Below are 25806 nucleotides of genomic sequence, written 5' to 3'. Positions count from 1 at the left end.
TTGGAAATTTACAGAAGTACCCGTAACTGAAGTATCAGCCACTTTGAAAGAGTTGATGTGTGTAGTCTGTTCCTGTCTCCTAATTTCATACTTCCCTTCAGTATTGTTTCTCTAATACTTGAAGTTTGCCTTACCTTTCCTTCTCCCTCACAGAGCTCATCTGTGTTTACAACTTGAACCACCAGTGACAGGTACCTAGCCGTACTTGCTGTTTGTGCCCACGTTCCCCACTATACTCCCTTTTTCTTCGGTAATCACCTGGCTGGCTGGTGTCTTCCTTTCTACTCCATGGCCATCAACGCTTGTCCAGGTTCTGTTACCTCTTGTCTGCACCGTAGAGCCAACCTCCTCACAGGTCTTCTGGCCTCCGACCTCTCTCTCTCCATCCATCCTCTCAGGGGACTGTCACGAAATCAGTCTGATGGCATCATTTGCAAGCTTCCCACTCCTTGCCTGAAAAGTCTTCCGCGGGAAGCCCATCTCGCAATAATAACTGATATTTGTCTAGTATTGCAGTTTTGAATTGCTTCCACATGTATTATCTGTGAAATATGTATTATTTTCCATAATTTATGGGTGAGGAGACCGGTTCAGAGCCTTAAATTGAGGCCCTCTGAGTGCAAGTTCAATTACAGTCACTTCTCACTGTGCCCCAAGCCCAAAACATACCCAGGAAAACTTCGAAGACAGTGCAAGGCTAGTGGGTAAGAGAATGGAGAAGGTAGGACTCCCTTTGGACCCTGAAGGACAGGGAGGAATTGCCAGGCAGAGGAGTGAGGATGTAGGGGGCCAGTGGAGGCCAGTGAAGACCCGATTTTGGCTGAGTCCACGTTCAGCGGGGAGGCTCTCATGACAGAAGGTGCCAGACAACGGGGACACTTTACACCGGGTTGACAGTGCTATCTTGGTCCCATCAGCACTGACGATGTATAAGCAGAGACTGAAAAGACAGAAGCAGTGCCTTAGAAAGAATGATCTGGGGAGGCGAGGAGGCATAGAGTAGACTGAAGAGGCCGCGGCCGTCTCCTCCACCAAGTGGAGAGGGCCCAGCATTTCTTCATCCAGGGATTCCGTATGAAGAGCAGAAACAAATGCATAAAAGGCACAAAGGGAAAGGCAGTAAAAGAGGCCAGGTGGTGGGGCCAGGCCACCAGAGAGCCGAGCCCAGGCTCTGCCATTTACTGGCTGCATGTCCTTAGGTAAGTAACTTACCCTCCCGGAGCCTCATTTTTTTCCTCAGGTGTCACACCTACCCCTCAAGATTACAAGAGCAATCATATGAAAAGCATTCCTCTTGGCCCCAAGCGCTTTTTGTGCCCTCAGCACAAGGCATGGAGTAGAAAATACAGGGACATAATCAGAAAGCACTTAGCACCCTGCCTGGTACAAAGCTCTCATTTGCTCTCCATCCACTCATTCCTTCACTCAACAAGTATTTATTGGCATCAGCACTCTTTAAGGCGTTAGGAGCATGGTTATGAATAAAACAGTATCCCTTCTCTCATGAGGCCTAAAAGTTGGGGCTCAATAGAGTAAATATTAGCTAATACTCTCGTTATGGTTATTACACATTCCATCCACTTCACAGTTTGCTCAGACCCAGCCCTGCCAGCATTGAAATGGTATTTAGTATGATAGCATATTGGCTAATACTTTTTTTGGATTTATTTATTTATTTGAGAGAGCGAGAGAACGCACGCACACCCACTCGAGCACACAGAGGCAGAGGGAGAAGCAGGCTCCCCCCTGGGCAGGGAGCCGGACCTGGGGCTCGATCCCAGGACCCTGGGATCATGATCTGAGCCGAAGGCAGACGCTTCACCGACTGAGCCACCCAGGTACCTCTGGTCTAATAATTTTGAAGATTTATTTATTGGGGGGGAGGGGCAGAGGGAAGAAGAGGGAGAGAGAAACTTAAGCAGACTCCCCACTGAGCGTGGAGCCTAATTCGGGGCTTAATCTCACAGCCTTAAGATACAACCAGAGCTTAAACCAAGAGTCAGACGCTTAACGGACTACGCCACCCAGGCGCCCCTCGGTCTAATACTTCCGTGTTGGAACACATGAATTATATCTGTATTGGTCCATAGTTCGCATTGAATTATACAGCTTGTTGAACACAAAGGGATTGGAGTTATTTTTATCCACTAGGGTTCTCTCACTATAGGAAAGGTGTTTCTTATGCCCATTTTCCCAGTGAGATAACTGAGGCCCAAAGAGTAGAATGGACATTCTCATGTCACTGGTACTGATATGTTCTCATACTTTACTACTGGGGCAAAGGTTTCATGAAGTATGTAGCTTCTATAAAAATGACAACTCACATCTCATGTTCATAGGAGAACAAAGACCAAAATCTGTATGGAAAGCCGGTTAGTCTTCTCTTCCCGTAAGCTGTTATCTGTAGTCTGATTTATAAAGAGCATTTCTAATTACTGAGAAAAGAACCTACTTTTCAGTGGGTGCACTTCCCTGTGATGGCAAAACAGTTGCCATAGATATTCATTACTGTAGCTTGTGGCCTATGATTTGACCTACGGTTTTAGATGTAAAACATGCATTTCAGTATAATTGGGAGAGTTCCTTCTCTAATTTGCCCACTGGACATAAATGGAGCATTCATGGAAAGAAAATTGTTTCTTCATATCCTTTTGATTCAATAAAACCACTGATACTTTGTGTTTGCCACTTAGATTGCACAGGTACGTCTGGAACATTCATTTTTCCAAATTGTGTGTATTGCTCTTCCACATCTCATACAGCCGATGAGAGAATTGCATGAGCAAAAGGACGGGACAGTCAGGCAGCCCAGCATTGTCCAAGCAGAGGCTACTCGAATGTGAGATCTGAAAGGGACCTTGACATTTGTCCAGTCGATCCACCTCAAACTTGACCTTTCCTTTTGCATTTGAAATTTCAAGCCCGTGAAAGACCGTCAGGGGCAAAACATAGGTTCTGACTAGAACGGCGGCAGTAGTAATGGTGTTTTCCAACCTTGCTCCTTCTATTCAGGATTTCAGAGGGAACAAGGGTTTCTAGGTTTCAGGCACGTTGTGCCTCAAGATTGCAAAGGACGCGTAGTAACATGCGGTAGTGTATGCTGCACTTTACATTCATTCTCTACCTTGTTTGGAAAAACAGACAAGCTATCTGGTGGCACCCCCCGCCCCGGCGCAGGGCTCCAAGAATCTGAAGGGTGCCCTCCCCAACTCTGGCCCTGAACATCATGAAACCTTGTCTCCCCTGCCGCCCCACCCCCTTGCCCCACCTTGAGGATCAGGAAACCCAGCCACAAAACCAAGGCCCAGTTAGAAAGGGACAGAATGTTTTAAGCGACATGAGAAAGTCCTTAATGAAATGCCAATTGAGCCCCACAGGTAGTGAGACTTGCACTTTAAACCTGAAAAGTCAGATGGAATTCCTTTTCTTTTTTCTTCTCCTCCTCTTCTTTTTCTTCTTCTTCTGCCATTGCACCATCATCCCTGCCTTTATGTGAAGAGACAATGTGCATTTTTAAGAAGACTCAGCAGGGAGTAGGCATTTTTATTCCAAAGAGATACCACAGATAAAAAGAGCTGAAGAGAGTCAGGGTCAGACATAGTTTGACATTTGTCATTTTCTAACCACTGATGGGTGATGTCTACAGAACTGTTGCTATAACAATAATGAATTCAAATGAGCAAGGAAACTAGAAACCTGCACAGACATTCTGAGCATGTAGCTGAATCCAGGCTGCACACACAGCACGGGAAGGGGGGGGCCTTTCCTATGTCCCTCCCTGCTCATGTTCACATAACACGCTTCTCTTACCCAGTCTGACTTTGGATAATAAGAACCAACATTTTCTTCATTCTCAGAGCACCCAGGGCCGTATTCCAGCACGCAGGCTTGGTGGGGGGGGGCAAGGGAGGGTGCACAAAAGTGGGCAGAACCCAGGAAGGGTCTTATGCCCACTCACATCTACCACCTCCAAGAGAACCTTCCCTTGACTTCTCAGGGTCAAGGGAAGGAGGCAGCTACAAATGAAGTGTCAAGAAAAACTTGTAGGGGCGCCTGGCTGGCTCAGTTGGTGGAGCATGTGACTTTTGATCTCAGGGTCATGAGTTCAAGCCCCACATTGGGCACAGACTTTACATTTGAAAAAAAAATTGGGGCACCTGGATGGCTCAGTCAGGCAAGCATTGGACTCTTGATTTCAGCTCAAGTCTTGCTCTCAGGGTCGTGCATTTAAGCCCCACATTGGACTCTGTGCTGGGAGTGGAGCCTACTTAAAAAAAAAAAAAAAAGTTAGGGGCGCCTGGGTGGCTCAGTCGTTAAGCGTCTGCCTTGGCTCAGGGCGTGATCCCAGCGTTCTGGGATTGAGCCCGGCATCAGGCTCCTCTGCTGGGAGCCTGCTTCTTCCTCTCCCACTCCCCCTGCTTGTGTTCCCTCTCTCAATGCCTATCTCTCTGTCAAATAAATAAAGAAAATCTTTTTTAAAAAAAATAAATAAAAATAAATAAAAAGAGTTTAAAAAAGAAAAACTTCTTTTTAAAAAAAATGCGTTATTTATTTTTTTTAAATATTTTATTTATTTATTTGACAGAGAGAGACAGCCAGCGAGAGAGGGAACACAAGCAGGGGGAGTGGGAGAGGAAGAAGCAGGCTCCCAGTGGAGGAGCCTGATGTGGGGCTCCATCCCAGGACTCCGGGATCACGCCCTGAGCCGAAGGCAGACGCTTAACGACTGAGCCACCCAGGTACCCCAAAAAAGAGAAAAACTTTTTCTAAAATCGGAAGTCAAATTTCTGATTTTAAATAATCAAATTTAATTTCTATGACTCCTAATTTTACTTCCTTTAAAGTATGGATTCATATTAATTTGTCTACCTTTAATACATGTATACAAATGATATGATCTTGAAAATTTGCTGGTTTTAGTCAATATTTTAGGTACTATGAGTCAAGGAATTCAAGGTTGTACAATTACCACCTCTAGTTAGGTCCAAAAAATCTTCATCACCACAAAAAGAAACTCTATACCCATTAAGCAATAACTCCCCACTTACTCCTCCCAGCAGCCCCTCCCAACCTCTAACCTACTTCCAGTCTCTATAAATTTGTCTATTTTGGACATTACATACAAGTGGAATCATACAATATTGGTCCCTGTGTGGCTCATTTCACGTAGCGGCATGCCTTTGAGGGCCATCCATGCTGTAGCATGCATCAGCACTTCATCCCTTTTTATGGCTGAATAATATTCCATCGTACGGACACATGCATTTTATTTATCCATTTATTGCTTGGTGGACATTTGCATTGTTTCCATTTTTTGCATGCCCAGGAATTTATCCTAAGGCAGTCACCAGGGAGGTGCCTAAATCATTAGTTATAAGGATATTCACTGCGTGTGTATATACTGTAATTTGTTAATCCATTCATCCTCTCATGGACATTCAGGCTTTTCCCACCTGTTAGCTATGTGAATAATGCTGCATATTCATAGCACTGGTTTCCGATTCTTTAGGGTATTGACATACTATTTTTTTTTAAGATTTATTCATTTGTTTTAGAGAGAAACACCTCACACGCACACAAGTGGGAGGGGCAGAGGGAGAGGGAGAGAGAATCTCAAGCAGACTCCGTGGTGAGTGCGGAGCCTGACGCAAGGATCAATCTCACGACCCTGAGATCACCACCTGAGCCGAAACCAAGAATCAGATGCTTAACAGACTGTGCCACCCAGGCACCCCTTGACATACTACTTTTTATCACGGATTGTGGCTGGGTATTGTTAAGAGAAGGTTCTATCCTGTTGCCTTTTGTGGGGCAGTAGCTGAGTAGTCTGTCTCTGGCATTGCTTGGAGAATGGCATGGGGAGAAGTCACTGGGCTGTGAATCCGAGTCCTCTGACTGAGTCCTATCTTTGCCACTATTCTTGACTCCCATTTTCTCATCTGTGCGATTGGGGCTCTGGAGTTCCTTCCAGCTCTGACACTTGATTTTTGCCCTAGAAAAGATGCTGGCCCTCAAGAAACTTAAAATTTTATTAAAATTTTTTTTTATTAAGTAAACTCTACCCCCCAACGTGGGACTTGAACTCATGACCCCAAGATCAAGAGTCATGGGCTCTACTGACTGAGCCAGCCAGGCGCCCTGAAACTTACAATTTTAGTGGGAACACAAGACATATCCCCCAAGAGAAAACTCATGACCCACAGCAGCATGTGTGAAACACCGATGATTCGTCTCACAGGTGTTTGGAGAAAGTTTTTCTTTGAGCCTACTTTCCCCATTCAACATGAGGAAGCCTTTTCAAGGATGTTTCAATTTCTTGCTACAACAGCTGCAGCCACTGCCAGTCATTTAAGCCTCTTGGGTTCTGCTCAGTTGGGGTATTAGCCACAGGGACCAAGGGCAGCAATGAAAACAGCGATGTTATAAAGGTGGAGGTGCTGAATTGTCAGCCATGCCCAAAGCCGGCTGCGCAAAGCTAGAACTTCACTAGGAAATGAGGAGCAGCTGGCCATGGTGTCCTGGCCCCCTCTTCACCCCTCCCCCGCCCCGCCCCCGACCTGGGGAAGGGCTGCTTCCCTAAGCAGGAGGAAAAGCAGCAAAAACTCCAACCCTACCCCCGGACCCGTGAAGAAACCCTGCTCCACCACCTGCCTCGCAGCCTCTCGGCTCGTTCTGTGAAGAAACACAGCTACAAACCGCACCACACCCTCTCCATTCACTGCCACATCCCTTCTTTGAATTCCATTTTAAATGTTACTTGACAATTGGGTAAAATCATGTTTCAAAGAATGCACTGGACAACATGCAGCAGGGACCCATTAAAATACTGCTTTGGTATATACAAAAATATACTCATTTTCACAGATTTAAATACTTCTCAGCTCTCTGCAAAGGACTGCACGACAGATGGTTTCAAAGCGAGTCACATTTACAAACAGCAGACAAAAATATTATTTAGCAGATTCTCTAAGAGTTCTTCTGAGCTGTTCAGAACCAATCTTTTCCCAAGGGCTCTTTTATTTCTAATTTGTGGAGGCCAACAAAAAAGTCTCTCTCCTTCCTAGCAACCTCGCTGTGTGCATTTCTTGAGTTTGTAGAAAAGAACCGAAAGCAGTTCTAGAGCTATGAAAGTTATTCTAGAAACTACTACCTTGGCCTGAAAAATATGAATTATTAGCCCATCACAAACACTAAGCCAAAATAGGGAGGGGTAGGGTGGGGAGAGAAAGGACCAAAAGGAGAATGAACTGCTGGAGGAATTGTCACAGGAGTTATGAGTCATGTCCACGGCCATCTAGTGAATTATGCATCTTCAATTAAAGGCATCAACACAAGGACCGCCTCCTGGACGGCTTTGCTTTGAAAGTTTTGAAAAAGGTCACGTGTCAAGCACCTATTATGAACAGGGAATAAGCCATGGAGTGGGCCTGTCAGCCAGGAGCACGCATTGTCAGCAGGGACCGTGCCACTAACTCACAAGGCGGGCAGCGTGTGTTAGCTCCAGATAGCCGGTGGTCCTCATGATCAGCGGAGGGGTGAGGTCACCGGGCCTTCCGGGGGTGGGTCCAGGCGAGGGGAGATAGCCACAGCAAAGATCTCAAAGGGATAGGAGGGCCTGTTAGAGAAACGGAATGCCTTGAACAAAGGTCTAGAGGATGAGGATTCAGAGACGGGCAGAGAGGAGAGTGGGGGACGGTCAGCTTGGGGAAGAGTGCAAACGGAGGGAGGGGAGAGCCAGTAAGCCACATCTATGCGGTTGGCAGCTCCGAGGCCTGTCTGGCTGGATGGAAAGGATGCGTGGCTACGTTAAGTGTGACCCACCAGGGTATGCTCTCTTACCATCCCCATGAAGACTACCTTCTCACTCTTCCTGCTAGCCTTACCCCGAAAACCACCAGGATTTACACCGTCTCTAACACGTATCGACAGGGAAAGGAAAAAGCCCGAGCAGAGCCGCAGTATAGCTCGCCTGGGTTCTGATTAATAGCACAATTGTGGGTTGGCTGAGTGATGCCATCCTGCAAGAAGTTAGTGCATTTTCATCTTTTACAGTGAAATTTTCCTGTTTATTCCTCCCACTCATGTTCTAGAATTTTATTTATAACACTTTTTGGCCTGCTCTTTAAAGTGTGTGTGCGTGCCTCTGTGTGTGAGAGACTGACTGAGAAGCTAAAGTACTCTTATTGGGCTTTGAGCTTCTGGAAAGCAGGCCTCACATACATTCCAAGTATTATAATTATGATCCGTTCTGCATAAGGAGAAGCAAGATAGACGGTGGCCCTCTGTTCTGGCGGCACCATCTTGCACCGCCGACTCCTGGGCTAATATCCATCCAGCCTCGGCTTCCCATGTGGTCCCAGCAAGGCCACCCACCTGTCGCCCAGGGCCCTGGGGCCTCTGGGAGTCTGACTCACTCACGGTGCTAGGAGGGGCTTCAGAGAGTCACCAGGGCCAGTCCCCTGCTGTCAGGCAGGACCAGAACCAGGCCACGCACCCAGGCGGGTGGCCGAAGAGGTCAAGAGAACGGCCACCGGCCCAGTTGGGCACCTGGCACAGGGCTGAAGTGGCCCGACAGCACGGAGTGCTTGCCCAGATGCACCAGGGAGGGCATCCGGGAGGAGGGGGCCTCCTCGCCCTCGTTTGTGGCCTGGTGGCAGTGGCAGCAGGCTGCGGAGGGACTGGAGGAGCCGGCCTGGCCCACGTGGAGGCCGAAGTGAGCCTGGACACCTCTCCCGGGACAGGGCTGCCTTTTTCAGCCCCAGCTCGAGCCTGGACAGCCATCTGCCCTTTCACTGGGATGAGGCTCAGAGAAGGGAGGTCCCTTCCTCTTGCAGCTCGGGGTTGGGGGCTCTTCCTCTGGCCCACAGGGAGAGGAAGAGCAGCTCAGCTCTCTACCTGAAGCTGGACGGACACAGCTGGGGTCTGTCCTCTGCTGTCCCCTGGTCTGGCTTAACTCATTCATTGCTAGAGAGCATTATGATGCAGCGCAAAGGATCCTAGATTTGGAACTGGGTCAGCTTGTGTTTGCACCTTCTGCCACTTGGTTCACATGTGATCTTGGGAAAATTATTTCGTCTTTCCAGGCTTGTTTCCTCATCTGGAAAATGGGAATAAAAATAGCGTCTTCCTCAAAGAGTGGTTGTGAAGATTAAAAGTATCTTTTTTAAAAAAGATTTTTTAAACTTACTTATTTTAGAGACAGACAGCAGGAGCTGGAGGGGCAGAGGGAGAGGGAGAAAGAGAAACTCAAGCAGACTCCGTGCTGAGCGCAGAGCCCCATGCGGGGCTCCATCTCATGCCCCTGAGATCATGACCTGAGCTGAAAGCAAGAGTCGGACGCTCACCTGCTTGCACCACCCAGGGGCCACAAGATTAAAAGTATCTTGAACACAAAATACAGATGACATGTATTAGCACCCTTCAATTTTGGGGAGGGGGAGATTTATTTTTTTTTTTAAGTAAACTCTCCCCTGAACGAACGTGGGGCTCGAACTCACAACCCCTGAGGCCATGAGTCCCATGCTCCACCAACTGAGCCAGCTGGGAGCCCCAGCTCCCTTCCTTTTTTACCTCGAAGTGTCATACCAACTTTCAAAAATCCATTTCACACATGGGAAGGATTGATCTCATTTTCTCAATTGCTCTAGATGCTGCTTTCAGTACCTGTAGCCCCGCCCAGCGTTTTCACCAGTATTCTGCTATAGGGAGATGTGGCTCTGATGCCGTAATTTATGCATAGTAGGATCTCACCTGTCCGTTCAAAACTTTTTATTCCTTCCGTGGGTGGGTTGTTGTTGTTTTGTTTTGTTTGATTTCTTCTGTTTCCTCTTGAGATTTGTTTTTCACCATCCTGCAAAACCCCAGGCTGGACCCAGGCCTCTGGGTAAGTTTTCATCACTGCTAAGCGGAGGGAATGAATGCCTTCTTGTTTCTGCAGACAGATGCTTCTGAAGGAATAAAAGACAGATAGTACGAAATAACATATGTAAAGTGCCCCGCGTAGACTAGGGCTTTGATAATGAGCAGCTGCTGTTATGATTATTATTACTTCTATTCTTATTCTAAAGCAGGAAACGATAGGGGAAGGACCCTCAAGAGGAAAGCTTTATCATTCCTATCCTGGCCAGAATGCAGAGTTCCAAATGGATGTACCTCAAAGGCCTATTCAGTCATCTCAGCAAGATATTGAAATACCCCCATCTAAAGTCAATGAAGTCCCCACAGTTGTCAACTTGATCCTCGAGCCTGAGACCAGAGAGAAAGAGGAGGCTGGCCAGCCTAAAGTTCCTTTTAAAGGCTCCAGACAAAAGGTTAATAAGGAAGTGGAGAGGCCCTTCCTGGAGGGACACAAAGGCAGGGCCCTCCCCTCAAGGAACTTAGACTCTCCCCTTGGCTCACTTCTCTCCCTATTATACCCACTTGTATGTTGTTTTGTAAGTGTCCTTAAATCTTTTCTGAAGAGAGTCACTTGGAGATCACTAATTAGGCCTGTAAACCCGTCGGGGACAAGGGCCCCTGGCTTTTACTTCTTTTGTTCCCTGTCGCTCTCACGGCGACTACAACAGTCCTCAACACAGGGCATAGCTTCTATCGAAGTAGCGGACTGTCTGACCTTGGGGACCTGGTCCACAGGCTAGTTAGAAGCCTCCGCTTAAGTTGTGTTAAGTGGCATTCACTGGTGACTGTGGCTAGCTGGCTGGCTGGCTGGTGGGCTGGTTGGCTCAGAGCAAGATGAACTCGGGAGTACAAGCATGCCAAGGGCGGTTCAGCGGGGAGAGCCGGGCTGTGAGCAGATGGGGGTGGGGGAGGTGGCCGGGGGGGGGGGTGCTCAGTCATCTCTTGCAGTAGACTGGAGATAATTACCTCCACAACACGTGCCCAGATTACCTTCTGTGGCATTGAGTCTTTGACAGCAAAATGCCTGTTAAAAGTGATAGAAGCCAAAGGGAGGGGGCAGGAGGAGGTGGGGGGAGGGGGAGCGCGCGGGCACACGCGCAGATACTTTAAAAGCCTGACCTTTTCAGATGGGTTTAAGACCTAACCACCTGCTCTCTTCTGCGTGCTCCTACCACCACCACAGTAAAAGCACTCCCTCTGCGGGATTTCGTGTGACATCTGCTTCTGGCGGCTAAGGGTTCGTCAACCGTGTTAGCCCAAGCACAACGTGCTGGTTCACACTGGAAATTCAGGGCCGCCTTTCTGTCTTGGGGTGGAGGAGAGCTCACCTGGGGTCGGGAAGGATTCCCAGTGGAAGCCCTGAGATGCCATGGGATTTAGAGACTGGCGGCTTCTCTCAGGGGCTGGGGAACAAGGCTCCTCAGGCCCGTGGGGGAAAACCACAGATTTCATCCCCGTGGTTCCCGAAGGAGGGACTGTAGAAGCTACAAGGAGGCAGATTTCCACTCTATATAAGGAAGAGCTTTCTAACCCGCCAGAGCTGTTAAAATCTAAATGGGCTGTCTGCTAAGGTAATGAGCTCTCCATGTGGGTGAGTGTTTAAGTTTCTGATTTTGTCTTCCTAACCACATATCCTGCTTCTTTGCCCAAATTTGCAAAACCAAAGCCCTCACCGCCCATGATTCAAAGTGACTAAACATGAGACCTTGGCATCCCCACCTCCGTGGCTGTTGGGTCCGCTGCCAGTCCTGGCCCAGAGGACGGGGATTTCTTCCCCTAGAAACCGAAGGGGGGGGCGGGTCTCCTAAGCCGGTGTCCCGGAGGAGGCGTGGCTCAGACCGAGCACGTCCTGGGCGGAGCTAGGACGTTCCTGCTTTGACCCTGGGGGAGCTGGGCACTCCAGGTATGGGGCCTTCCTTCTGATGTTGGACTTTCTGGGTGCCAGGCGGGCCCTCTGGGGCTGGCCCAGCCGGGCCAGGCACAGCTGTAGTATCCCACCTGTTAGGCCCCTCTCCGAGGCAAGTCCATTCTTCGGCCCCAAGGAAGAGCTGCCACCAAGCAAGCTTGGCAAGTAAATACAAGACATTTATAAACTCCAAACCATTTTTCACTAGCTTGCCGGTCCCCTAAAGGTACTCTAAGAGTAAAAGACGTGAAATTAGCATTCTTGACCTCTGACCCTACACAAATCATCATTCCCTGAAAAAGTGGCTATTCACAAAGCAGAATTCAGCCACTCAGGCCTGGTAGGCTCAATCTGGAGATGTGGGCTTTGAGAGGAAGATTCGGAGCGCTATCTTGAGCGCCATCAAGTTGTAAGTGTATTCGGCCCTTAAATGAATATTTATTTTAAAGAAAACAGTCGAGATTTTTGAGTGCTATTTTCAATGATAATACTTCACACTTGGGAGGGAGTATCCATCGCCATCTACAACTTACAAAGACTTTTCAAGAACCTGGACTTATTAAATGAAAGAAGCAGAGACTCAGCCCACCACTGGAACATATGTGCTCCGTGAATGTGAAGATCTCCACTGACAACGCACTGAGGCCCCTTGATTGTTTATACCCTCTCTTGCTGCCTCAGGACCCACTTCAATGTACTTCCATGAGTGGGTACAAAGACCCTGGGGGTCCCCTACCGGCCACCACCCACCTCCCCTTTGGCCGCTGAGGACATCAAGAGCTTGCTTTCCATGAGATCGCCTGAGAGTAGCAGGGCTAAGGCGGCAGTCCAGGACTGAGCCCTTTGCAAGGGGAGCTGGGAGGGACCCCACCCACCTCTACTCGGGCCCCAGATGCGAATGGGCAAGGAGAGGGGACAGAAGTGGAACCACTGTCTTGGGGCGAAGCTGGAAACAGAGTCAAAGACGAGAATCAGGGGAGAATCTACTGAGGAAGTTCTTGCCCACGTGGGTGGCAGACAGGGTGTTGGAGTGTGAGGCATCACCATTGGTTGAGGGCCTGTTGGGTGTTACTTGTTTCTAGGTGCTTTCTTATGTTATCTTTTCATCCTCCCAACAGTCCCCTGAGGTGGATGTTACTATCCCCTAGTACACAGACAGACGAAGAGACGGGCCCTGGGAGGCACAGGCACCTGCCCGAGGTCACACAGCCGCTTGCTTTCCAGACCCTCCTGTTCTTGGGGCCGCCCCAGCACCACCTGACAGGGAAGAAGGGGCAGAAAGATGACAGGAAATGCTTTCCCTTCCGGTGTGTCTGTGGTTTCCACACACGACACTGAGCCAGGGATGGTCTGGAGCTGCTGTGCTCCCCCAGTACCTGTCGGCCTCTTCCCGCATTGACCGCCCCCTCCCCAGATTCCCCAGGAACACAGAGTCTTTAGTGTGCTCGGCTCCCCCCCTCCCCCATCTCGGACAAGCTGGAGCTCTTATCCTAGAATTCAACCCTCCCCGGAAGCAGGAATCTATGTGCTAATGTGTTAATCCTCCTATTCAAAAGGTCGCTACTTCCCTACTGTGGGGACCAGCCACGGTCTATAACCCGCCCCATACAGTATTTCTGTCCTGGGGTGAGCCTTGTTCCAGCCTAATTATAGCACAAAGGGGAGTTTAGACCCACTCATGCAGTTGTTTAAATTTACTGGGAGCAAACAGGGCTAGGGGATTTGGAAAGTAGCAATAGGGTCCCGACTTCCAAAATACTGGAGATCACAAGATGGCCAGGGCGCTCAGGGAAAGTAAGAAGACACAGGAGAGTCGTGCCTGTGTGGTGTAGCCACGAAAGATCCCCTTAAGGGGCAGGAGAGTGTGGGCAAATTACCCTACCCCCTAGCTGGGGCCATGACTGGCCTTCTGGAGGAATGCGGCCCTCCCTCTGGTGTGCCATGGGAGTCTTTAAAAAGGTTGCCTCCATTGTGGGAACCTTTCCTTCCTGTGTGGGAAAGAACTGGGCTCGGGTTTCAACCAGGCCATTCTGAGAAGGCCTGGGAGAAAGAAGGCCCAGAAAAAAGGGAATGGTGGGAACAGGCAAGCAGGCCTTTCGTAGTGATGGGAGGCACTGAGGAGAGGCAATGGTGACCTCCCTCACTCTCTGGCTGGGGCTTCCAAGTGACACAGGCCAGGTATGGTGTCGGGCACTTGCTCCCACTTTGCTGAACAGACGAAACAGAGGAGACTATCTGGGAGAGGATAAGCACATGGCATTCTGCCCCCGTCCTGCCTCTCCTCAGCTGCAGTGCTGTGGCGGTGGGGGGCGGGGGAGGAGGAGGCAGTGGCCCTAGTCCCTGGACCTGGAAAGCTTCTGAAAGGACCAGTGATTGAGGGGAAGGAGCCCTGGACTGGGAGCCAAGAAGCAGGGATCCCATCTCTTTCAGTCCCTGGCCCTCTGCTAGGGAACTTTACAGCTCCGCTATTCCAGAACTTACCTCTTGAAGAGAGTTTTTAGAAGTTAAACAACAGGACAGGACATGAAACTAGAGCACACAGAGGACTCTTCCCCCCAGTTAGTCCAAACTGGGGGCGCCACGGTGGTCAGCCATGCCGCGGCGAGCAGCCTCACCCCCACTGACGCACAGGCGTCAGGCCACAGATGACCAGCCCTGGCTGCTCCTGAGGGTCCCTGAGGGCCGCTGAGGAACACAAGTCTACTGTTGCCCTGTAAGGACCTTCTGACTAACAAGAGACTAGAGCCTTTGAAATCTTAACTCTGGAGGGGCCTGGCTGGCTGAGTCGGTAGAGCATTGGACTCTTGATCTTGGGGTCCTGGGTTTGAGCCCCATGTTGGGGGTAGAGATTACCTTAAAAAACGGGGGGTCCTGGGGCACCTGGGTGGCTCAGTCGGTTAAACGTCTGCCTTCTACTCCGGTCATGATACCGGGGTCCTGGGATCAAGCCCCATGTCGGGCTCCCTGCTCAACAAGGGGTCTGCTTCTCCCTCTCCCTCTGCCTGCCACTCCCCTGCCTGTGCTCTCTCACTGTCAAATAAAGAAATACAATCTTAAAAAAAAGGGGGGTCCAGATCCTCATGAGCAAGGGGGGCAGAGTGGGAAAAAAATGCACCAAAATGCATCAGTGGCCGTAATAATCTTGAGACTGGGGATAATGAAGTTTTCCATTTTTCCTTATTTTTCCAACTTTTTCAGGAAAGTGTCTGTGTCAATTTTTTAAAAAACTGCTTGGCTCAAAGAAAGCTGGCCAGAGGCCGTGCTCTATGTGGCAAGGTGACTGGGGCCTTGACCGGGCTGACCTTTGATTTGGAATTGTACCAGTCCAATATGCTAACCACTAGCCACATGTAGCTAGTTAAATGTAAATTCACTGAAGTTAGGAAAAATTTAAAATTCAGCTCCTCCATTGCACTCGCCACATTGCAGGGGCCCTACCTTTCCTTCTCCCTCAGAGAGCTCGTCTGTGTTTACAGGACAGCACAAATATAAAATATTTCCAGCGTCTTAGAAAGTTCTACTGGATAGTGCTGCCTTGGAACGTCTATGGAAATGGGTTTGGAAGTCAAAGTAATATCAAATGTGTGCTAACAACACACTGGCCCTCCTACAGAGATCAAATGTCTTTAAAGCATCTACTTAAGGGACGCCCGGCTGGCTCAGTCCGTGGAGCATATGTCTCTTGATCTTGGGGTGCTGAGTTCGAGCCCCATGTTGGGTGTGGAGATTACTTAAAAAGAAAATCTTCAAAAAAAATAAAGCACTCGGAATCCTTTGCTTATAGTAATGGATTGTTCCGCTTTATTTTCTTGTATTTATTCAAAGAGGTGAACTCAAGCTCTTTGGGGGACACTTTGTTAGTTGTTACCTTTACTATGTGATTGAACACAGTAAAACTGTAGTTCCTGGTAGCATGCTCTTACTGCTGGCCTTGACACATCTTTCTGGATCCCAGCTTTCGCTCTCATTCTAGAAGACCGTCCATTCCAGAGGCTGCTATTTTGCGGGATGGGTGAGATCTCCTGAGAGATCTTGTAATGCTTGATAGGATTCCAAAGCTAACCGTTGCCCCCACACCTTACTCACAGAAAACCAGGCCTTACCATGGGGGTGGAGGCAGGGGGCAGAGTGGCAGTGGACTGGAAGGGTGGGACGTGGGGAGAAGACCAGGCAACAGTGACATTTGACTATTATCCAAATGTTTCTAGAAAAAGAAAAAAAAATCCTCCTTCTATGGAGATCAGGAGCCCCCAAATATCCTAGTCTTTCCTTCTGACCCCAACTAAGAAAAACACCCATACAGGATGGACGCTTGCTCTGGTCTCACCCATTAAAAACTCCTCCTCCTTGGCGTAGCTTAAACGTCAGTAGCTGGGCTAGGCTACTCTGGCCAGGCACTGTGCCAGGCACCAGGGACTCAGAAATGACCAAAACTCAGTCCTTGCCGTCAAAGAGATCACGCTTGAGCAGGGGACACAGACTTCCAAGCAGTGTATTGCAATCCAGTATGCTAGGTGCTATATACAGACACCTACAGGGTGCTGGGGGAGCAGAGAAAAGGGAATGCTGCACTTGGCATTCCAAAATGAGAAAAGGTTCCTGGAGGAGATGCCTTGAGGACTCGATAAAAAATGAGTAGAAGGGGGCACCCGGGTGGTGCAGTCAGTTAAGCGTCTGACTCTAGGCTTCAGCTCAGGTCTCGATCTTAGGGTCGTGGGACGGAGCCCTGCATCAGGCTCCAAGCTCAGCGTGGAGTCCGCTTGAGACTCTTTCTCCATCTCTATCTGCCCCTCTCCCACTCACCTGTGCTCTCTCTCTCTCTCTCCCTCTAAAATAAATAAGTAAATCCTTAAAAAAAAAACAGATGAGTAGAAGTTCACTAGCCAGGAAGAGGTGAGAGGTGGGTGTTCAAGGGAGAAGCATGGAGCCATCTATCATCTGGCCTCAGGGGGTGGGGAGCAAAGACTGAAACCCTAAGGCTCCAGCATAGGGCAGAGGGGGGTAGCAGTGGGGGGACACCTGGCTGATGGGGTTGGCATGACGGGCCACAGAGGACCCTATGTGGAGTTTGGACTTGATCCTGATGACAATGAGAACCTACTGAAAGACATACTGGCAAGAGTGGACTAGAGGGGAGTAAGTCTGCACTGAAAAAGCCAGTGGAGTGTCAGGCTCTGCTTCTCCTCCCAAGACACTTCCTGGAATCACTCACTCAAGGTCACTCAGCTTCCAACCCAGCTCTGTCTGTCTCTACAGTACATTCCGTTGTCTCTGAGCACGCACCTCAGAAAATAGCCTAGCAATTAGCCAATAGGCTCATTTCCATTTATTTAATTGATTTAACTGGTTTATATAAATGACACAAGGTGCCAGGCACAGAAATATAAAGAAGAATAAAGCATGGCCACTGCCCTTGGATCTCTTGCTTTTTAAATAATCCAGAGGGGCACCTGGGTGGCTCAGCCAGTTAAGCATCTGACTCTTGATTTCAGCTGTGGTCATGATCTCTGTATTGTGAGATCGAGCCGGCATTGGGCATGGAGCCTGCTCAAGATTCTCTCTCCCCCCTTCTGCCCCTCCCCCCTCCACACGCACTCTCTCTCTCTAAAAAAAGAAAACACATTATTTAAATAATCTAGAAATATATCAGAGGGTTTGACTGTAATTTAAACAGCAGTGAACATGACACTACTCTAAGACCTCTAAACATGTTTAGAATTATAACGACTTCTAACAGTAACTTTGGTAATATAAACACCTTTAGGTATTTAGATTTTCTGATTTGCCCAGAGAAGTGAGCACATAACCAGAAATCCAAGTTAGCCAGTTCCTTCTATGGCCTTGGGCATATTCCTGCCTCTGAACAATGAGGACAGATCTGACAGTGCTTCTATATCTGACAAGGCTATGCTAGAAAGTTTACTATCGAGTCCCATTAACTATTTCCATATACACTCATATATGCAAGACATTTCGCCTTTATGTTCTTTTTTTCTTTAACACAAAAAAATTCCCCTTACTCTATTTCTCAGGAGGATTTGGTTCTCTTTCCCCCTATGATTTCCAGAACATTTCAAAACTCTTCAAATGAAAATATGCGAGTCATGACTTGTGGGTAGCAAGTTAGGACTTGTGGGGACAGTTAGGGGGAGGGCAAACTCCAAGATCTGCCAGCAATTGTTTTCTCTCTTGATTCGAACGAAGGAAAAGATCATGTTATTTATACAGCATAAGGTTCCAGATTTTCAGGAATGAAATCCGAGCCCAGCATGTCAACATATTGGTCTGGTCTGTCTTGGAATGTACAGTAGATAGAGTTCTTTGTGCTGGGAAACATTAGGAAGGTCAATATTCTTTTCTGATTTTTTTTCTTTTAAGAAAAGAGTTCATTCTCACACTCCAAAGTGGTGGTATTAGATATCATCCAGATAATACGCTCAATGGTCGTGCAGACTTCAGTTTCAAACATAAAGCCCCAGGGCCAACAGCTTTGATGGGTCCAGTTACATGTTCTTTACTTTACAGATAATGTTTTTCCACAAATACTCCCAGCCTGGGAGGAGATACATAAGTGAACAATCCAATGAAATAAAAATAATAGTGACGTTAATAATAGTGAGTCCCAAATCGCAAAGAACCCACACAGACACCGACCTGGGCTTCCTGATCAGGGGAACCTGCTAGAAGCAGGTAGGGCAGAGGCCTCCGGGGGTGGCGGAAGGAGCGCTGGGCCGGGGATCACAGGGCAGGACTTCAAGTGAAAAGAGTTTCAGATGAGCTCTGCAACAACGTATAATCACTTACCCTCGATGGCTTTCAGTTTTCTCATCTTCAAAAGAAAGGGGTTGGCCTGGACCTAGAGGAAAGGGCCCCCGGAGCCCAGAACAGCTAGAGGCCTGCCCCCTGGTTCTGCCACTGGCCAGTGTGGAATCCTGGACAGACAGTCTCTGAGCCTCAGTTCCCCTCTCCCACCCCCCGGTAAAATCAAGGACAATAATACTTTCCTGACTGAGGTACGCTGAGAATTAAAGGGATCGTGTTTTTAAAGCGTCTGGCACATAGTAGGCAGCACTCTGGAAACCCGAGTTCCTTCCAGGCTTCCCCATAGAAGTCCCTTCCAGCGCTAAAACACCCCGGCCCCCATCCAGTTCCTTTGTCTCCAAAATCCAGTCCGCGGCTTAGCCACAGCCCTCCTTCCCAATCACTGCAGGGGCACACACACCTGAATTGCTGCTTTCAGTTTTCCAAATTGCCACTAAAACTTGCTTCCCGCGAAGTTTTTGCCCCGATTGGGCATCTCCTGATGTGGGTAGCCACGCTTTCTTGTTTCCCGGACCCCGCTTGCACTGCCCTCCCCCCAGGCGCTGGCCGAGCGCAGCGGAGGGCGGCCGTGGGACGCCCGGGGACCGAGCTCGGCCTCGCATTTCCGCCGCTCCAGGTGTTTCGGGGCAGGCCCGCGATGCAGCGAGCGGTTCCCACGTCGCCCGGGCGCAGACCCGGCCCATCTTCCGGGCGCTGGCCTTGGGATTAGCAGAGCCCAAAATAGGGTCCCTTGGGGGGTTGGTTTGTTGGCGGTTTGACTGACGTGGCCCGGGGAGAGGGCTGCTGCCTGGTGGTCTTTCTTTGGGAAGGGAACTCCTTGTTCGGAATTCCTTAATTCCAGGGAGGCTTCAGATACATATTTATAAAAGTAACATATATAATTTACATATATTTATAACAGTATTATAACCACATTAGAGAACCTTTGGAAAGCAGAGCAAAAGAAAAACCCTTCCCCATTTATAATTACAACTCCCAAACGCAGAGGCTGGTAGTATTTTGCTGTGTGTTAGTTCCGTTGTGTTCTTTGAGTCCTTTCCCAAAGCTTTCATTCCGTTAGTTAGTTCTATATTCACACACACGCACACACACACACTCACGCTTTTAGTACCTTGCTTTTCACACCGTAAACTTTTCTAGGTAGATGCTTCAGAGTCCTTATTATTTTAGTAACCGCGAACTACACCTAGGGGATCCAGTAGGATGTACGTTACAATTTTGTTGTTGTTGGCCCTTTCGGTGGTGTCCAATGTTCTTCTGTTGTAACTCACACTACCAGGAATGTGTATTAGCATAACGTCTTTTCACCCAAATTTCTTTTTTTATTTACTTATTTGTCAGAGAGAGAGTGCACAAGCAGGGCGGGTGGCAGGCAGAGGGAGAAGCAGGCTCCCTGCTGAGCAAGGAGCCCATTGCGGGGCTTGATCCCAGGACGCTGGGATCATGACCTGAACTGAAGGCAGACACTTAACTGACTGAGCCACCCAGGGGCCCCTTCACTCAAATTTCTTACCATTTCCTTAAAGTCACCTCCTAGAAATTGAAATGTAGGATTAATGAGTATGAGCATGTCCATGGTTCCATCACTCTTGCCCGGATGCGTCCGAAGGGATTGAACCAATATGCGCTCTTACCTACGGCGGGGGCGCATTCTCTGAGCGGGCTGTCACCTTTGTAAAACTTGGTTGTTTCGTTCTTCCACGGTTACTATGCTGTGATTTACAGCGAGGGGAGCACCTTTATCCCCCTTGAGTTTGATTACTCGTTTTGTCTGTTTTTTAAGCAAGCCTTTTGAAGTGAGTGGGATTTGAATGAAGGATGGCTTAGTGAATAAAGCCTGGGAGTTTGTCCCGTCCTCATGTTCAGGGAGACCTGGTGAGAGGAAGAAATGGATGAAAGTGCTTCGTGGGGAGGAAGGGACGGGGCAGTGGGGGATGAGCTTGGGAGGGGAAAATGGCAGGGCCAACCCCCTCAATGTGGCCCAAGTTGCAGGTGTGAGAAAGATGGATTTAGAAGCAACGGTTTGGACCAGGTAAAAGCAGAAGAGCCTGGGCTCCAGGCATGGAATCAGCTTCAAGGATTTGGTGAAGCTACAGAGTCTATCGGGTACAATGAGGAGGGAATCCTGCACTCTCTCATTTATTGAGTACTTTCTCTGTGCCCACGGTTTGGAGGCTATCTCAATGAATAATAACCCAAGGAGAGAGGTAACATCATTATCCTCATTTTACAGATGTGGAAACTGAGGGGTTCCCTGTGGCAGCCAAGGCCAGGGATGTGTATTACAAGTGGCAGAAAGGAGGATTCGAAACCTTGCCAACCTACTTCAAACCTAGGGCCTTTAGGATCAAGACCAATATTTGGACAAAGGACAGAAGAGAAACAGCATTTATCCAGGCTACGAAAGCCTGGGGTCAGGCCTGGGCGGAGAAAGACCAATGATGGAGAGACATGCTTTCCTCTCCCCTAGATCCATCAAAGAATGTGTTTCCTGCTCAGTTTCAAGCACCGCCTCTTTCTCTCCCAATTAAAGTAGAAACTGTGTGGGCTTAGAGGGTTTATATTAGACAAAGCAGAGTTAAGTTTTCTTTCTTCGCTTTGCTTTTTTTTTTTTTTTTTTTTTTTTTTTAGAAATCGCATTTTATTATTTTTTTTAAAGCAAGCTCTCCACCCAGTGTGGGGCTCGAACTCACGATCCTGAGATCAAGAGTCACACGTTCCGGGGCGCCTGGGTGGCTCAGTCGTTAAGCGTCTGCCTTCGGCTCAGGGCGTGATCCCAGGGTTCTGGGATCAAGCTCCACATCAGGCTCCTCTAATGGGAGCCTGCTCTTCTTCTCCCACTCCCCCTGCTTGTGTTCCCTCTCTCGCCGGCTGTCTCTCTCTCTCTGTCAAATAAATAAATAAAATCTTAAAAAAAAAAAAAGTCACACGTTCCACCGCCTGAGCCAGCCAGGTGCCCCCAGAGTTCAGTTTTCAAAGGCACTTGTCTCCCAGCCCCTTATTTCAACTTCTCCTTATTTTGCTAGAAAATGCCATTGGGTTTGAAACATGGATTGTATTGGACTGATCACCAGTTCAGATGTGTTCTTACTTCCCCACTTTCTATTCGGCATATTCTCTTCTAAAGCATGGTTACATAGCACACATCACATGGCGATCTGAGGTGAGCCACGGAACCAGGGAAATGTCTTAGTGTGGCTGGTTTCCAGGCCTGGGTTTCCAGAGCCCTCAGTGCTCAGCGAGGAAGGAAACCCAGCTGGCCCATTGTCTTCTGAGACCAAGAAACTTTTGTATAAAACAACAGTAATAACAGGTAATTATTTTGATCTTCATATTCAGATTCTCTCTCTTTTTAAAAAAGATTTTATTTTTTATTTTTTATTTTTATTTTTATTTTTTAAAAAAGATTTTATTTATTTATTCGACAGAGATAGAGACAGCCAGCAAGAGAGGGAACACAAGCAGGGGGAGTGGGAGAGGAAGAAGCAGGCTCCCAGCAGAGGAGCCTGATGTGGGGCTCGATCCCATAACGCCAGGATCACGCCCTGAGCCGAAGGCAGATGCTTAACCGCTGTGCCACCCAGGTGCCCCAAAAGATTTTATTTTTTAAAGTAATCTCTGCACCCAAGGTGGGGCTCGAACTCAGCCCTGAGATCGAGAGTCACACCCTCCACTGACCGAGCCAGCTTGGTGGCCCTACCCCCCTCCACCGTCTCTCTTTATCTATATTATATAAATATCAAAGAGATAGTAATATTTATATTATATAAATATAAGAGACAGAGAAATAATGGAAGGAAATATTCCAAAATGTTAGCATCAACATGGTATGTGGCTGGATGCTGGTAATATAGCAAATTTTAGATTTTTTTTCCTTTGAGGAACAAGAGCCAACTTTTTAATTTGTTCGTTTCTTGCATTTGAAGTACTCCTCCATGACATCCTTGGCCTGAGACTCTTTGCCGTCGTCCTTCACTATAACACAGCTGCAAGCCAGCACTTTGCCGGGGGGCTCTCCCCTGTGTCCGTTCTGCAGAGCGCTCCTCTCTCCCCTCGTTTCTTGTTGTCATCAACCTTAATTAGGTTGATTTGGTGTTCGGCACAAAGGGCCTCCACCAACTGGACATACACAGGCTCGTCACAGTTGGATGCAAACACACAAAGGTGGGCTTGGCCTTGTCGAAGGCTCTGGCAGCTTTTGCGAATTCCCGGTGCTGGGCCATCCTGCATGAAGGCGGGCTTCCGCACCTCTTGTAAAGCAGTATTAACGTCCAGGACACCTCCGGCAGCAGGGCCTTCCTCCGGGCCAGGGCTGGAGCTGAGTCTTGAATGCCCTCGAGCCTCTGTAAAGAGCTGGCTATTTATTATACTTTCCTGTGTTTTCCAAAAATGTCCACAACGAGGATGATTTGCGTTGATATTTGGAAAAACAGGAAAACAGTAAGTTATTTATTTTTTAAAGGATTTTATTCATTTACTTGAGAGAAGGAGTGCAAGCTAGAGAGAGCACGAGGTGGGGGGAGGGGCAAAGGGAGAGGGAGAAGCAGACTCCCCGCTGAGCAGAAAGCCCCAGGCGGGGATCAAACCCGGGACCCTGGGATCATGACCTGAGCCAAAGGCAGACACTTCACTGACTGAGCCCTCCAGGCACCCTACAAGTTATTTTTTTTTTTTTTTGCAATTTTCAACATGTTTCACTTTATCAATAAAAAGATTAATAGTAAAAATAAATTTACAGACTACTGTGTCTTTAATTTTGAGCAGAAATTTAAAGAACTCTCTATATTAACCTTAGGATATAACCCTTTTATTTGCATGATTTATTTTTAGTCTTTTAGAGTTGTCTATCATCTTGATACCCCAAATATGAGAAAACTTTTACATCCATTTTCTAACTTAATGTACCCAAGAATGTTAATATGCCATATCATGACTATCTTGAAAATACACTCTGAAGTCAGTCATTTCCCTACACCTCCTGTCATGACCTTAGTCCAAGCAGTTGCAACCTCTCACCTGGACCACCTTCACGACCCTGTACGCATCTCCTGCTAAAACTAGCTCCACTCCCCTGAGTCCTCATCTCCTCAGTGCCTAAGGGAACTTTCCTTAGTGGTGGTGGTTGTTTTTCATTTAAATGGCATTAGACCAAAATTCTGCTCAAAGGATTTTTTTTAACAGTAAGAGCTGTTTATTTAAAATGCGGTTTATTAAGGACCATCTAAGGGGTCCATCACCTAGCCTATTTTTATTTACCTAGCATGTTTTATTTACCTGGTGTGTTTTTATTTAGCATTTAAAATGTGCTGGCCTGGAGCTAGGCCCTGGAGGGACGGAGATTCATAGGGAAAGGCGGAGCTGTTTCATGGAGTGCCTGTTGTTTATCAGGCGCATTTTTTATTTATTTAATTTTTTAAAGATTTTATTTATTTATTTGACAGAGAGACCATTAATGGGGGGAGGGACAGGGAGAGGGAGAATCAGACTCCCCACTGAGCCCCAACCCGGGGCTCAATCCCAGGACCCAGAGATCATGACCTGAGCCAAAGGCAGATGCTTAATCGAAGAGCCACCCAGGTGCGCTACCAGGTACATTTTTTTAAAAGTAATCTCCATGCCCAACATGGGGCTCGAACTCACGACCCGATATCTAGAGTCATAGGTCATACCGACTGAGCCAGCCAGGCGCCCCTACTGGGTACCTTTTTGATGCTTACTCATTTCATCCTCCAACTATCCTGGGAGGTAGGCTCTCACTACTACTAGCGATACAGGTGACCACACCGAGGTTCCCAAAGACCGCGTGCCATGGCTAAGACCACGCAGTAAGGTAGTGGAAATTCTGGGCCCGGAAGGCAGGTCCGCTTACTTCAAAGCTTGTGCTAATTATATACCATTTTTTCTCCCATAATATATACACTCATACAGTATGATTCCTGGCCTTTTAAACCTTACAGTCTAGTTGATGGTAAGATAAACACATATAGAAATACCCAGCAGTCGCTGGGTATGGACACGCATCACAGAAGTCCCTTGTGTATTCCAGCTGGAAATTACACCTCTTTGAGTGTCTGCGGAGGCTGCGCGGGGCTGTAATGGATTTGGCTTTGATTGACCCCAACCTGGCCTCGGAAGGTTTTATGCTTTGACCGTGGACGGAACCACCGTTGCCGTCCCAGATCATCAAATTGCAAATGGAGGTTTTATTCCAGTCTGCCTTTAACAATTAAGGCAGGGCTTCTCTGACTTGAATGCACATACCAATCACCTGGGGATCCCATTAAAATGCAGATTTTGAATGAGAAGTCGTGAGGTGGGGGCTGGGAGTCTGCATTTCTTTTTATTCCCCCCCGTTTTTAATAGCGAGACTTTTTCGTTCGTTTGTTTTGTTTTTGCAGTACTTTTTAAGTTTTATTTATTTACTTTTAAAGTAAGCTCGATGCCCAGTGTGCCGGGGCTTGAACTCAAGAGCCCTAGATCAAGAGTCTCATGCTCTACCGGACGGAGCCAGCCAGGCGCTCCTGGGCGTCCGCATTTCTAATAAGTTCCCAGGTGAGGCTGATAATGCTAGTTCGAGGGTCGAGGAGCAGACGCTAACTGGAGTTAAATGGACTAACCCAGACCCGACTTCCATCCTGTCTCTGAGCCCCAGACAGAAAGCTCAGCTGCTCTTCCTCTCCCTGTGGGCCAGAGGAAGAGCCCCCCCCAACCCCGAGCTGCAAGAGGAAGGGACCTCCCTTCTCTGAGCCTCATCCCAGTGAAAGGGCAGGTGGCTGTCCAGGCTCGAGCTGGGGCTGAAAAAGGCAGCCCTGTCCCGGGAGAGGTGTCCAGGCTCACTTCGGCCTCCACGTGGGCCAGGCCGGCTCCTCCAGTCCCTCCGCAGCCTGCTGCCACTGCCACCAGGCCACAAACGAGGGCGAGGAGGCCCCCTCCTCCCGGATGCCCTCCCTGGTGCATCTGGGCAAGCACTCTGTGCTGTCGGGTCGCTTCAGCTCTGTGCCAGGTGCCCGGCTGGGCCGGTGGCCGTTCTCTTGACCTCTTCGGCCACCCGCCTGGGTGCATGGTCTGGTTCTGACCTGCCTGACAGCAGGGGACTGGCCCTGGTGACTCTCTGAAGCCCCTCCTAGCACCGTGAGTCAGACTCCCAGAGGCCCCAGGGCCCTGGGCGACAGGTGGGTGGC

General features: G+C 48.5%; 1 long non-coding RNA gene and 1 pseudogene across 1 annotated transcript; both read right to left on the bottom strand.

Annotated features, from left to right (window-relative positions):
- Positions 1–4586: 4586 nt before the first annotated feature.
- LOC130544224 (uncharacterized) lies at positions 4587–18871 on the bottom strand. Its single transcript, XR_008960361.1, has 3 exons — positions 18608–18871; positions 9751–9947; positions 4587–7615 (listed from the first exon to the last, which is right to left on the bottom strand). It is a non-coding gene; the product is annotated as an uncharacterized LOC130544224 (long non-coding RNA).
- A 3652-nt stretch (positions 18872–22523) lies between these two features.
- On the bottom strand, positions 22524–25582 carry LOC113271007 (40S ribosomal protein S12-like; annotated as a pseudogene).
- Between the last annotated feature and the right edge of the window lie 224 nt (positions 25583–25806).

This window comes from Ursus arctos, chromosome X, assembly GCF_023065955.2.
Source record: "Ursus arctos isolate Adak ecotype North America chromosome X, UrsArc2.0, whole genome shotgun sequence".
Lineage (NCBI taxonomy): Eukaryota > Metazoa > Chordata > Mammalia > Carnivora > Ursidae > Ursus > Ursus arctos.
Note: the sequence above shows the minus strand (reverse complement) of the source record. Positions and strands in the feature narration are given on the sequence as shown.